The sequence below is a fragment of the Amblyraja radiata genome, chromosome 7 (genome assembly GCF_010909765.2).
Source record: "Amblyraja radiata isolate CabotCenter1 chromosome 7, sAmbRad1.1.pri, whole genome shotgun sequence".
Lineage (NCBI taxonomy): Eukaryota > Metazoa > Chordata > Chondrichthyes > Rajiformes > Rajidae > Amblyraja > Amblyraja radiata.
Window position 1 is genome coordinate 83,353,004 of NC_045962.1, and position 11,680 is coordinate 83,364,683.

The window sequence follows — 11,680 nt, forward strand, 5'->3', positions numbered from 1 at the left end:
AAAATTATAATGATACAACCAAACTTATAGTGATACAACTCCCAAGCAAAGCAGAAATGTAAAAACTGCTTAGTTTTTTTTTTAAAGGGACACACACCTACACTTATAACATGTGATTTACAAATAAAAGACTTAACTTCAGCATTCATTCAAAAGCCATAATGCTACCACACATGAGAGGCGTTTACACTAATTATTCATTTACTAAAAACATCAATAATTACAAAAATATACTTACAACACTGAAATCATTCCAACTCAATGTAGTCCATTTGAAAGGTCTCAAATGGTAAATGAGTCTTAACTGGTTCACAGGGCAAGCCTTTACCTGGATTATGCTGTTAGCAAATCAGACATTGCTGGCTGATACGCTGGGACAAGTCAAAAGTTTTGGATGCCACCAGGTCTCTAAAATCATATCACTTACAGCCTTGGCCCCACAATGAGTTGCAAAGTGTACAAATTCAATAACCCACACCGCAAGCTCGTCAGACCTGCAAGTCTGTCCGGCAGGCGTAACCCATAAGTTAGTGACAGGATCGTACAGACAACCCTGGTCCTGCCACAGCTGTTTTACCTGTGCAAGAGCGTCCTCCTGTATTTGAAGTACTTCTTGGATGGTTGGCATTCCTTTTTTCGAGGGAGACTTATTCCTAGTAGAATTTTTAATCTGCCTCATCATGTGGGACCCAACAATTTGGTAACTCCTAGAAGCTTTCTTAGCTAACTCGTTGGCAAGGCAATTTCCCATGTCTATGGGGCTTGGCCTATACTATGGGATCTAACTTTGATAATAACAGCATGCTGACTGGGTAACTGAATGGCCTAGAGCAAATTAGAAACTAATATTTGTGAGATATCACTGTCCCTGAAGAGGTTAGAAACCCCCGATTCTTCCATAATTGTCCATATCATGAACCACTCCAACAGCATATTGGCAGTCCGTGTAAATATTTGCAGATAGTTCTTCGGCCAGGGTGCAGGCTCTAGTCAGCGCAAATAGTTCGGCTAGCTGGGCCTAGAAGGGAGCCTCAAAAGACGCTGCTTCAATGGTCGTTCCCTCCTGATTGACAATCACATAGCCTGACAACCATTCTCCCTTTTCAACAATGGATGAGCTGCCATCTGTAAACAGGGTAACATCCAGATTTGTTAGCCCACTCAGTCAGGGACAGCCACTGGTGGAACTTCTCTCGTTTCTCTCATCACATATTCGTTTTTACCTTTACCTGGGCTTCACTGTCTCCAAGAGGACAGTCTTTCCAAAAGGCTCTCACAGCTCTTGACACGCGGGCCAATGAAGACTCTGACCAGTCCATATTATTGGTTTAAATACCCATTGCGACGCTGGAAGGCAAACAGTTCATAACCATAGCACAAAACTGTGGCGAGTCATTTCCTTGCTGATACTGAGTGTCACCCGATTGGTTACCGTAGATGGTTTTAAACCTTTCCAGAAATTCTTCTGCAGCTTCTCCTTCCTCTGGTTTCATATCCAAAACCTTTGAAATATCGATTGGCTGCTGGAGAGTGAGACACACGGCTGCCAGCATAAGCTGTAATCGATCCTCATTGTTACCTGCCCCTGGGTGCACCACCAGGGCTGCATGGTTGTTATAGGTTAAATGAACCAAGAATCTGGTATACTCAATCGCTGTTAAGACTTGCTGAACTAGTACCCATAAATCTCGGGAATCAGCGTGATATACAGATATCGTTGTTCTTAAAAATTCAATGAAAGCTTGTGGATTCCATTTCTTAGGCACTCCCAACAAAATTGACATAATCTCATTTGGCTTCCACGGCAGCCATACATTATTCATGCATGTTTCGCCATTGTCTTGTTGGTTGGGTGGAGGAGGTATTAGGGCTCTGGGGTTAGGGACTGTTCTGACAGGATATTGGCACCTGGAGGATGCTTTCTTATTCTGTCTATTTCAGCACCTTCTCTAGACTGGGACCTAGTATGCCTTGCTACTAAACTGGGGCTTCTCCTTCTTCTTGGGTCAGACGCCTGAGGTGGATGCATTGTCGGTTCCTGACTCTGCCTTGGGTAAACTTGGGTAAATTCCTGTCACCACTGACTAGGGTTCGGACTGTGACCCGGGGGCTGATAGGGATCAAATTCCAATTATTTTCCTATACCTCCCCTTCGTCTCCCTCTGCTAATTGAAGGCCAACCATTTGAACTGCACAGTCCTTTCTTATCTTCCACAATTTCCAGCCTGCTTGTTTTCAGTCTTCTCTCTCTCTCTCTCTCTCTCTCTCCTGTTGCTTATTCCTCTAGTGTGCACACTCTCGTCTCAATACTTATTAAATTTATCACCTTACTACAATATTCACACCCACTTATTGCATACACAGTATTAATATTCTTATGCTTTATTCTTACAACAATATATAATGACGTTAACGTTTTACTATTTCTTATTTAGCAACCGTGACATCACTGGATCTGAATTCAATTGTTTCCCACCATTCCAAATGATTCAAGATTAATTTTGCATTGTCAGTGTTTACCCGACCCTGTTTCCAAATCTTTAACCCCCCTCTTGCCATTCCAAATGACAAGAGGAAGGATCCAGTTCAACCCTCTTGCCATTCCAAATTACCAAGAGGAATTTAGCATTGTCAGTGTTTAGCTGACAGGATCCAGTTCAGCTGTCATTTACCATCGATCATTCCCAATGACCAAGTCTCTCCATTCCAAATGGCAGAGTCTTTCCATTCCCAATGGACCAGTCTGTTTAAAAGTCTATCTTACCACTCAACAAGGTTTGTTAGATTGACTTGATTCTGTCAGGATCCCGTTCAACACAAGAACGAAGGGTCCACTACACAGAGAATACGGAGAAGAGGAAAACAGAGTGGTGTTTAACTACTCACTCCTGCTTGGCCAATTCCTCTGGTCTGATCAGTGCGCAGTTTGACTCTTATTTCCGTTCCTTGAGTTGTCGGTTATCCAGCCAAAATCCCACCTGACACCAAATGTTAAACTAAGTTCTTTCAATCTAAAGTCAACTTGACTCAAACACTTGTTGCTGTTAAAATCAATTCTTTATTCAGCTGAGACTAGTCTCTTGAACCTTCCCAACACAGAGCTGATGCTCTGGGGCGGGTCCAGGGAGGAGTAACTTTGATACAAACTCATGGCATTTATATAGGTATTACACATTTCAGATACAGAGGGTATGACAAGCTAGTAACCAATCATCTGAGTCCTTCTGGTGATTTAAAACATCAGTCACATGATCCCCCTTCCCTGGCCTCATTACAGCCTTTGTTTGCCTGTGCTTTATAACTGTTTTAGAATTATTTTATTTCAACACAGCAAAACCCCAGTAGGCTCTTATGAAAGACCACTACTCAAAATACAAGATACGTATATAACACAATGATCACACAAGTCATACACACTTTCTATACCAAGAGAAAATATATTTCTATAAATCTAAACAATTTCTATAAGTCTAAAGTGTACCTTTCTACTAAGACAATACATTTCATAATTGGTGTTACAGGTGCACAACCTTTTATCCGAAAGCCTTGGGACCAGACACTTCTCGGATTTCGGAATTTTTCGGATTTCCGAATGGAAGATTTTTAGCGTAGATTAGGTAGGTAGCGCGGGCGGCTTGAAAAGTCTGGAGCGGCTGCCTCCTCCCCGGAGACCGGGGAATCATTGTAAATCATTGCTTAAATGTTAGTCAGTTAGTTTGGAGGGATTTTATGTGGTGGGGGGGGGAGGGTGAAGGGGGAAACTTTAATTCTTAGTCCCCTACCTGGTCGGGGAGCGGGCAATGCCTTACCGGGTCGCCGAGCAGTAAGCTCCGGAGCGCTGTGGCCGCCGACTCCCAACATCGCGGAGCTGGGGGCTGCGGGCGTCCGGCCGCGGGCGGCGCCGGATGGAGCTCCGACCCCGGCAACTCTACCCCTGGCTGCGCGGCGCTCCAAATCCAGCCAGACGCCCGCAGCCCCAGCTCCGCGATGTTGGGAGTCGGTGGCGTCGCAGCGCTGGGATACCAGTGGGGAGCGGGCAATGCCTTACTGGGTCATCGTGCGGTAAGCTCCGGAGCGCTGTGGCCGCCGACACACAACATCGCGGAGCTGGGGCTGCGGGCGTCCGGCCGCGGGCCGCGCTGGATTTGAGCGCCGCGCAGCCAGGGGTAGAGTTGCCGGGGTCGGAGCTACAACCGGCGCCGCCCGCGGCCGGACGCCCGCAGCCCCATCTCCGCGATGTTGGGAGTCGGCGGCCACAGCGCTCCGGGGCTTACCGCACGGCGACCCGGTAAGGCATTGCCCGCTCCCCGCCTCTCCGACCAGGTAGGGGACTAAGAATTAAAGTTTCCCCCTTCACCCCCCCCCCTCCCCTTCACATAAAAGCCCTCCAAACTAACTGACTAACATTTAAGCAATGATTTACAGATGTTTAAGTGTCTCCCCGGTCTCCGGGGAGGAGGCAGCCGCTACAGTAGTACAGACCTGGGTTGACCGTGGGTCGTTTCGGGTCAAGTTTGTTGCCAAACGCGAGCTTTGGTGTGCAGACGACATCCTGGAAAAAATGTCCGGTTTTCGGAGCTTTTTGGTTTACGGAACTCCGGATAAAAGCTTGTGCACCTGTACTATGATTTTACACATTTTGAAATACCATTACCTATGTCTTTAAAACATTAATTATATAAGTTTGCTGAATTACAGTTTCTAAGTTCAAAACGCACATTTCCATCTCCCATCCAAATATACATGGGTCGTAAATCTGTCAATTTAGTTAATATAAGTTTGGTGCCTTTCCTGTTATCCGGAAGTAGGATTTCCAATCTCATGTACCAGGCAGAACACAAGAGACTACATCTCAGACCATTACGTCAGAATTCCATCTGCTTCAACCTTCTATAAACTACTCCTTCAATTATTTCTCAAAGCAACTATTCCTTCACTTACATCTTATTCCTTATCACACATTATAATTGTACACAGCCAAGGCTAACTGCAGTCTATCATCTCTCAGCCTTGAATTCTGTGTCAAACCTAACAAAACAAGCCATAACTCTTCACCTTTATGTCACATTCAGAGCTCAAAAATATGCCATAGAGATGGCCTAAGAAGAGGCCCCTTATTCAGCTTCCCATTCTTCAACACAAAGCCATATCAAATACAATTTCCTCCAGTGCTATAATTGCCCCAAACAATAACCTAAGCTAAGCAGGTTCCGGCCTCCATGTTTTGATTCATCTTTGCCTGTGTGTATGTGTCTGTTTGCACTTTATTTCGGTTCAGGAAAACTTTAAACTTTTCTTTTGCAATTTACCTAGCTTATATAAAAGTCACTATCCAAGTGGTTCTATTTGTATAATATTTCCTCACTTCCACGTTAAATGCACTTTGTAATATTTTAAAGTCTATATGACTACTTGCTGTGATGTGAGTCTCTGGTCACTGTGCAAGTAGCCATATGCTCCAGTTTATCACCCAAGCTAGTTCTATCCTTGTGTAGCTTGGGTGAATGTCCCTTAGGACTCTCCTCACCCTTTAAGAGATAATCAATCAATGAAGAGGCTGTTTTTAAAGACTTCAATGAAATCTCAGAATAACTGTTCTCACGCGAAAAGGCCCATGTTTCTAAAGGGCCTGTCCCACTTGGCGATTTTTTTCGGCAACTACCGGCATCATTGACCCCACTGAAAGATTTGTGGCGTGTTGACGTATGACGTGCGGTGTTTTTTCATGTGTCACATTTTTTTGTCGCCGCTGGATTTTGAAATGTTCAAAATCCTTTGGCGACACTGATATGATGCCGGCAGTCGCCGAATAAATCACCAAGTGGGACAGGCCCTTAAGTCTATTGTCTTCATACTAATTAGCCAATAAATAGGCCTAAATTTCAGGACCTCCATTTCACGCACCATAGGTAAGGACCAGAAGTGAACACAGCAATCACTCAGATGGACTCTAATTACACAAACCCGGAGTCCATATTTAGAATGAGTCCTCATCTTGGTGTTCGTGTCGGTGGCTTTTTGCAACTTTCTGAATGGCTGTGACTATAGATTTGCAGTTTCTTATATCTACTTTAACCAAGTATTGCTTGCAGATGTGAAGTAGACGTGTGTCAGTGCTCCCGGCTTGTGCCTTACAGATGGTGGAAAGGGATGGAGAGTCAAACAGGTGATACACTCACCACTGAATACCATCTTTGACCTTAACGCAAAACACCACGAACGTGTGTTCTTCCATCGAACGTGTGTTCTTCCATCGAAGACAGGCAGCTCGATTTGTTACTAACACCTATGAAAGAGAAGCGAGTGTTACCAAACTTCTGAATTCTCTGGGGTGGAACCCTCTCCAAGAGACGCAAACCTCACCGTTTGACCTGTTTTTACAAAATGTTAAATGGTCAGCTCGACATAGATTACAAGACCTACAAAAAAAACAAACCAATTAGGAGCAGACGAGGGCATTCGATCCAATTCGTGATTCCAGCTACAAAGACAGATGTGTACAGCAATTCGTTCTTCCCCCGCACAATTAAAGCATGGAATAATCTCCACCCTACTATAGCTACCCAACCAGATGCAACTAAATTTAAAGTAGCTCTTTCTTCCCAATAACCCTTTCTGGCTTAAGTCCTCCCTCCACCACCTCCAGTTTAAATTCCACTTGGAATATTTTGGAGGACCAAGAACCACCCATCTCCAGAGATGCCGCCTATTCTGCTGAGTTACTCCAGCATCCATCTTCTGTATGGTAATTCAGTAGGGCTTTTGGTCAATGTTAACCAGCAAAATATATATAATGGGGGATTTAGAGATGGTAACACCATTGATTGTCAAGTGTTAGACTTTGTCTTGTTGCGATGGTTATTGCCTGGCACCTTTTAAGTACTTGCTACTTTTCCTTTCTGTGGCTGTCTGCTTTCTGATCTATAATTTTGCTTCGCCAATAGTTTCTGTAAATGATTTCAAACTAGTCGTTGCACGATCATGATGACAACATTAAAGTATTCGATTACCCCAAATCAGATTGCAATCCAGTGTGTAAAATGAAACTGTCCTCTTCATGTACTCCCAGCAAGCCTCTAAAGTCCTTTCAAAAGTATTTTTAATCCTTTTAAATCAAATTACCCTTATTTACTGTTATACTTTTAATACTATTATTACTATTTAGTGATAAGAATGAATAAAAGTGGTGAGAGTGGTGTATGGGGCCCATAAAGGTAATTACATGGTGGGGCAGAGTTTAGGAAGAAATAATGAATGCTTGTTAAAGAAGTTTAAACATCATGTGGATATTAAGCTACACGTAGAAATGGAAATTAGATTGACTTGGTAAGAATTGAGGGAAGATTTCAGGACTGTTCTTACAGCAGCATACTCTGAAGCCAGCAGAGAGCAGACTACAGTAAACTGGACTACACACAAAATATGCAGTATGTATGTGGGGAGTTTTCTCTTTGCTACTTTCTGCCCTCTACATTGCAGTGACTAGACAGACAACATTCCACAAGATCAAGAATAGGGTGATTTCACGAAAGGTCACTGGAGCGTAGATCCGCACCCACTGCAGTACATGCGTCCTTCCGTACGTTAGTGAATGGAAAACACGCACTTTCACACCCGTTAAAAACATCGAATCCGCCAGTTTTTGAGCTGCAATTTACTGTGCCAGTCGGGGTGACCGTGAGGCACAGCTACCTAATTTACAGTCCAAAGAAAGATAGAACTAAGGTAAATTCAAGAGGGAGCTGAAGGTGCAAAACAGCGGAAGTATTTTTGCCGTGGAGATTTAAAGATCGAAAAAATATCGGGAATTATCGCGTTGCTCGCTGCATTTTCATCAAAAGGCATTATTGACTTTTTATCTTTATTCATTTGTTATATGAAAAGTTTTAAAAGTGAAAAATCCGTCAGTAAAATTGCAAAATCGCCCATGGTTCTCAGGTGGGTTTTAACATGCAAAATGTGAAAACGCTTCTGAAGCTCCATTTACCATTAAATAATCGTAAAACTATCAATGCGTTTGAAATAAATTTTACTCAATGCAAGCTAAGGAATGGGATAATTGTCAGCTGTTAGTTGGACAAAATTAGGACATTTTATTATTGCCAAAATATATTCTCAATGTTTCTTGTTAAAGCCTGCACAATCACCCAAACTACTTAGTTATTTATTATTTATCATCTAATAACAGACAAGCCTGCAGCATGGAATGATGTCAACAATCCTTTGGGCACCCACTGTGAGCAGGATAGACAATGTGCACAAGAACGCCATGCACGTGCAACAAGAAGAGAGTATTAAAGCAGATTGTGCAGGCTTTAAACAAGAACATTGAGAAATATATTTTGGCAAATAATAAAATGTCCTAAACTGCCCTGTCGATGTTTTTAACGGGTGTGAAAGTGCGTGTTTTTCCCATTCACTAACATGTACCGGACGCATGTACTCCAGTTAAATTTTGCGGTCACGTGGGTGCGGATCTACGCTCCAGTGACCTTTCGTGAATCACCCTATACCACTATTGATTTAAAGATGGGGAACCACAACCAGTGTACTCCAAGCACCCATAGGCATGTCAACCAGAAGCTACCACCTGGAAAGTATTCCATTCCGCACGACTCTTCATTAGCACTTTCTAACTCGTTTTTCTTCAAGACCGCAAGGGATTGGAATACCCTACCAGCCAGCATCAGAGATCTCCAGAACATTAACACATACAAAGATGCACCCCAAAAACATCTCCATCTCGACTAGCACATTTCTATCATAGTGTTTGAATGATGCTCTAATCTAAAGCTTTTCAGCATATGACATCCAGATACTACATCAATCTGAAGAAGGTTCCCTGATCCAAAACATTATTATCCATTCCCCTCCACAGATGCTGCCTGACCCACTGAGCTCCCCTGTCATTTATTTTTTGCTCCAGATTCCAGCATCTGCATTCCCTTGAGCCGACACTAAACCTAGTATTGTGCAATATGATGAGATTAATTAACGACCCGATTGTGAGGGCATATCTATGTAAAACAGGCTTATCAGAAAATTTGAAGCACAATGGTGAACAGGACATTGATGGCATGGATATTAAATTGTCTAATAGAGAGTTGTGGTGAATGGTTTGTTTTTTTTGCACTTGAGAAGATGAATAGTTGTTTCCTAAAAGTTAGTTTGCATTTTTTATGTATTAATGACTTACCTTTGTCTTAGGGGCAAGCCATCCTTTATATATCTTTTGGGATGACACAAAACTTGCAAGTATACGCCATTGTGGAGTGGGCAGATGAACAAGTGGATATATGTGCAAGAATAAGGAGAAATAAGTTATGATAAAAGTAAGTGTTCTAAAAGGGATTCTGGAACTGAGGCCATGGGAGTGTGGCATGCAAGTAATTGCAAGTGAAAAGGTGTGTTTTATAAGGCAAACGGATTCTTCATAAAGTAGGCATAGCATTCCAGTAGCATCCAGTCCCCTTCCTGCCACCTTCCCAGGGCATGTGTAGGAAGCAACTGTGGATGTCGGTTTACACCGAAGATGGAGGCAAAACCTGGTAACTCAGTGGATCGACAGCATCTCTGGGAAAGGAATAGGTGGGTTTTCTGGTTGGAGACCCTTCTTCAGACTATTCAGAGACCTTGTCTGAAGAAGGGTCTCGACCTGTAATGTCACCTTTTCCTTTTCTCCAGATGTTGCCTGACCCTCTGAGTTTTCTCTAGTTTTTTTGTGTCCATCTTACCAGGACTCGTATTTTGTAGCACAGTTCCATCCACCAACTTGGTTCTTGGAGTATAAAACCCCAGATGCCTGGACGTGAGTCAGTCACTCTGGAAGATCGTGAGGGAGAGTCCACAACTGTGATTCTGCTGTGAGTCAACAGAACTGAGTCTACAATATGTTTGCAATAAATGATTTAACCCTTAATGTGCTTGCAATAAATGATTTGTTAGCCCTAAATGAGCCCTAAGTTAGCCCTGTGCTTTTGCTTTGCTTTTGCTTTGCTTGACCTCGCCTCAAATGAAAGTAAATGGAATATATATATGTCATATTTTTGTGAGCAGTTATATATATACATCTGCTCACAAAAATATGACATATGGGGTCAAATTTCAAATTCCTTAAATAAGGTTGACAAGCACTTTATTGGGTTCATGGCTAACATAGTATCAACAACAATATAGAAAAGATAGCACATTGATGGCAAGTTCCGAAAATGGCATCAGAATACACAAATACATTTTGTGTAACGGTTGTCACGTGGTGTCCACCAGTGATCTGGTTGACACAGTAAGTGCACGTAGTTCTTATTCCGTTCTATGTTTAAGGAATACATGGAACAATAAAAATTGGTCAAACACCCATGTTCCACTATTCATATCACCTGATCATGTGTAGTAGATACTGCATTCCATCTGGGTGGACAACCGCATGTGAACTAAACGGTACATTACCTTATGGATCTGTGTGACCTAGATGGCCGATGACAGTGTGGTTGCCAAATTGAAGATTGCCCAGTTTCTTAGTTTTGATGACCAATTTATTTACAAAGATGTGTTGTGTATTATATATATATACACACGTAACGGAGGTTCTCGTTCTTCCTCTTGAGTAACCTGGTGTTTGGGAAAACAACGTTTCGGCGGGTTAGGGATGTCAAAAGCGTTGGAACTGCATTCCAATTTAGCCTTGGTCTTGGTCTGCTTGTTGGAAAACTGGTCCAGTTCAGTGTTCAGAGAGAGAAGGGGAGTTTCGCGTGAAGGAGGAAGCAGAGAGAAGGGAGGAAGAGAGAAGAAGGAGAGATTCCTCTGGATGAGATCTCTTTCTCCTTGAACGAGTAGTAGAACCAATGCCACGTTATAATTAGCGCCCCCCTCATTCTGGCCGTCGTCGAACCCCCCCCCCCCCACCGCCCATTCTTCAATGGCGGGCTTGTGGTCTCGGCTCTGCCACTTCGAGGACCTAACCGCTAACAAAACCAAGAGAGCCCCGGCCGCTGCGCTCCCCTACAAGAACTGAGCTTGAAAAATCCGGTGGTGGCCTGATGTTGCCGCGGGCCATATTTTGAGACCCCTGTCTTCCAAGAACAAAACAAATGTACAGAATTACAAAAATGATGACTTTATTATGTGGTAAGTAGAAGATCTATTTAAAAAATGTAATAGAACTTTGTCCGACAAACTTAGCTTCGCAATGACTGTTGATGGAGGACAGAAATAACATTTTCAGACAGAATAATATCGAGAGAGTTAGATAGAGCCTAGGGGCAGTGGAATCAAGAGATAGGGGATAAGGCGGGCACGGGTCATTGCTTGGGCTCGATCTGCCATGATCACAATGAATTGCGGTGCGGGGCTCGAAGGCCTCCTGCTGACTATTTCTATTTTTCTGTTTCCTAATTACAGAAAACAATTATATTTCCTCACCTTTCTTTGTTATTGGGGAACCTGACAGAGAGGGTCATCTACATTGTCGATGGCAGCAATTTACAGCAGAACAGTGAGCTGTAGATGTAGATGTGGACGCCATGACGGGAAGGAGGCAACCCTTCAAAATGGCGCCAACAATCCCCGCGCGCGGGCCCGACTTGGTGGGAAGAGGCAGCGCGCGGGAACGCCGGCGGCAGCAGCCAATGGGATTACATGGGAGAGGGGGGGGCGGTGACAGTACGAGAGGCCCCGCCTCCCC

At 43.4% G+C, this 11,680-nt stretch overlaps 1 long non-coding RNA gene across 1 annotated transcript in view; it reads right to left on the bottom strand.

Moving 5' to 3' along the window:
- Positions 1-247: 247 nt before the first annotated feature.
- Positions 248-11,680, bottom strand: part of LOC116975575 — a 17,697-nt gene continuing 6,264 nt past the window's right edge. The window contains exons 2-3 of the long non-coding RNA XR_004412662.1: positions 2,295-2,302; positions 248-753 (exon numbers count right to left, since the gene is read on the bottom strand). This is a non-coding gene — a long non-coding RNA (uncharacterized LOC116975575). The remainder of the gene's footprint in view (positions 754-2,294; positions 2,303-11,680) is intronic.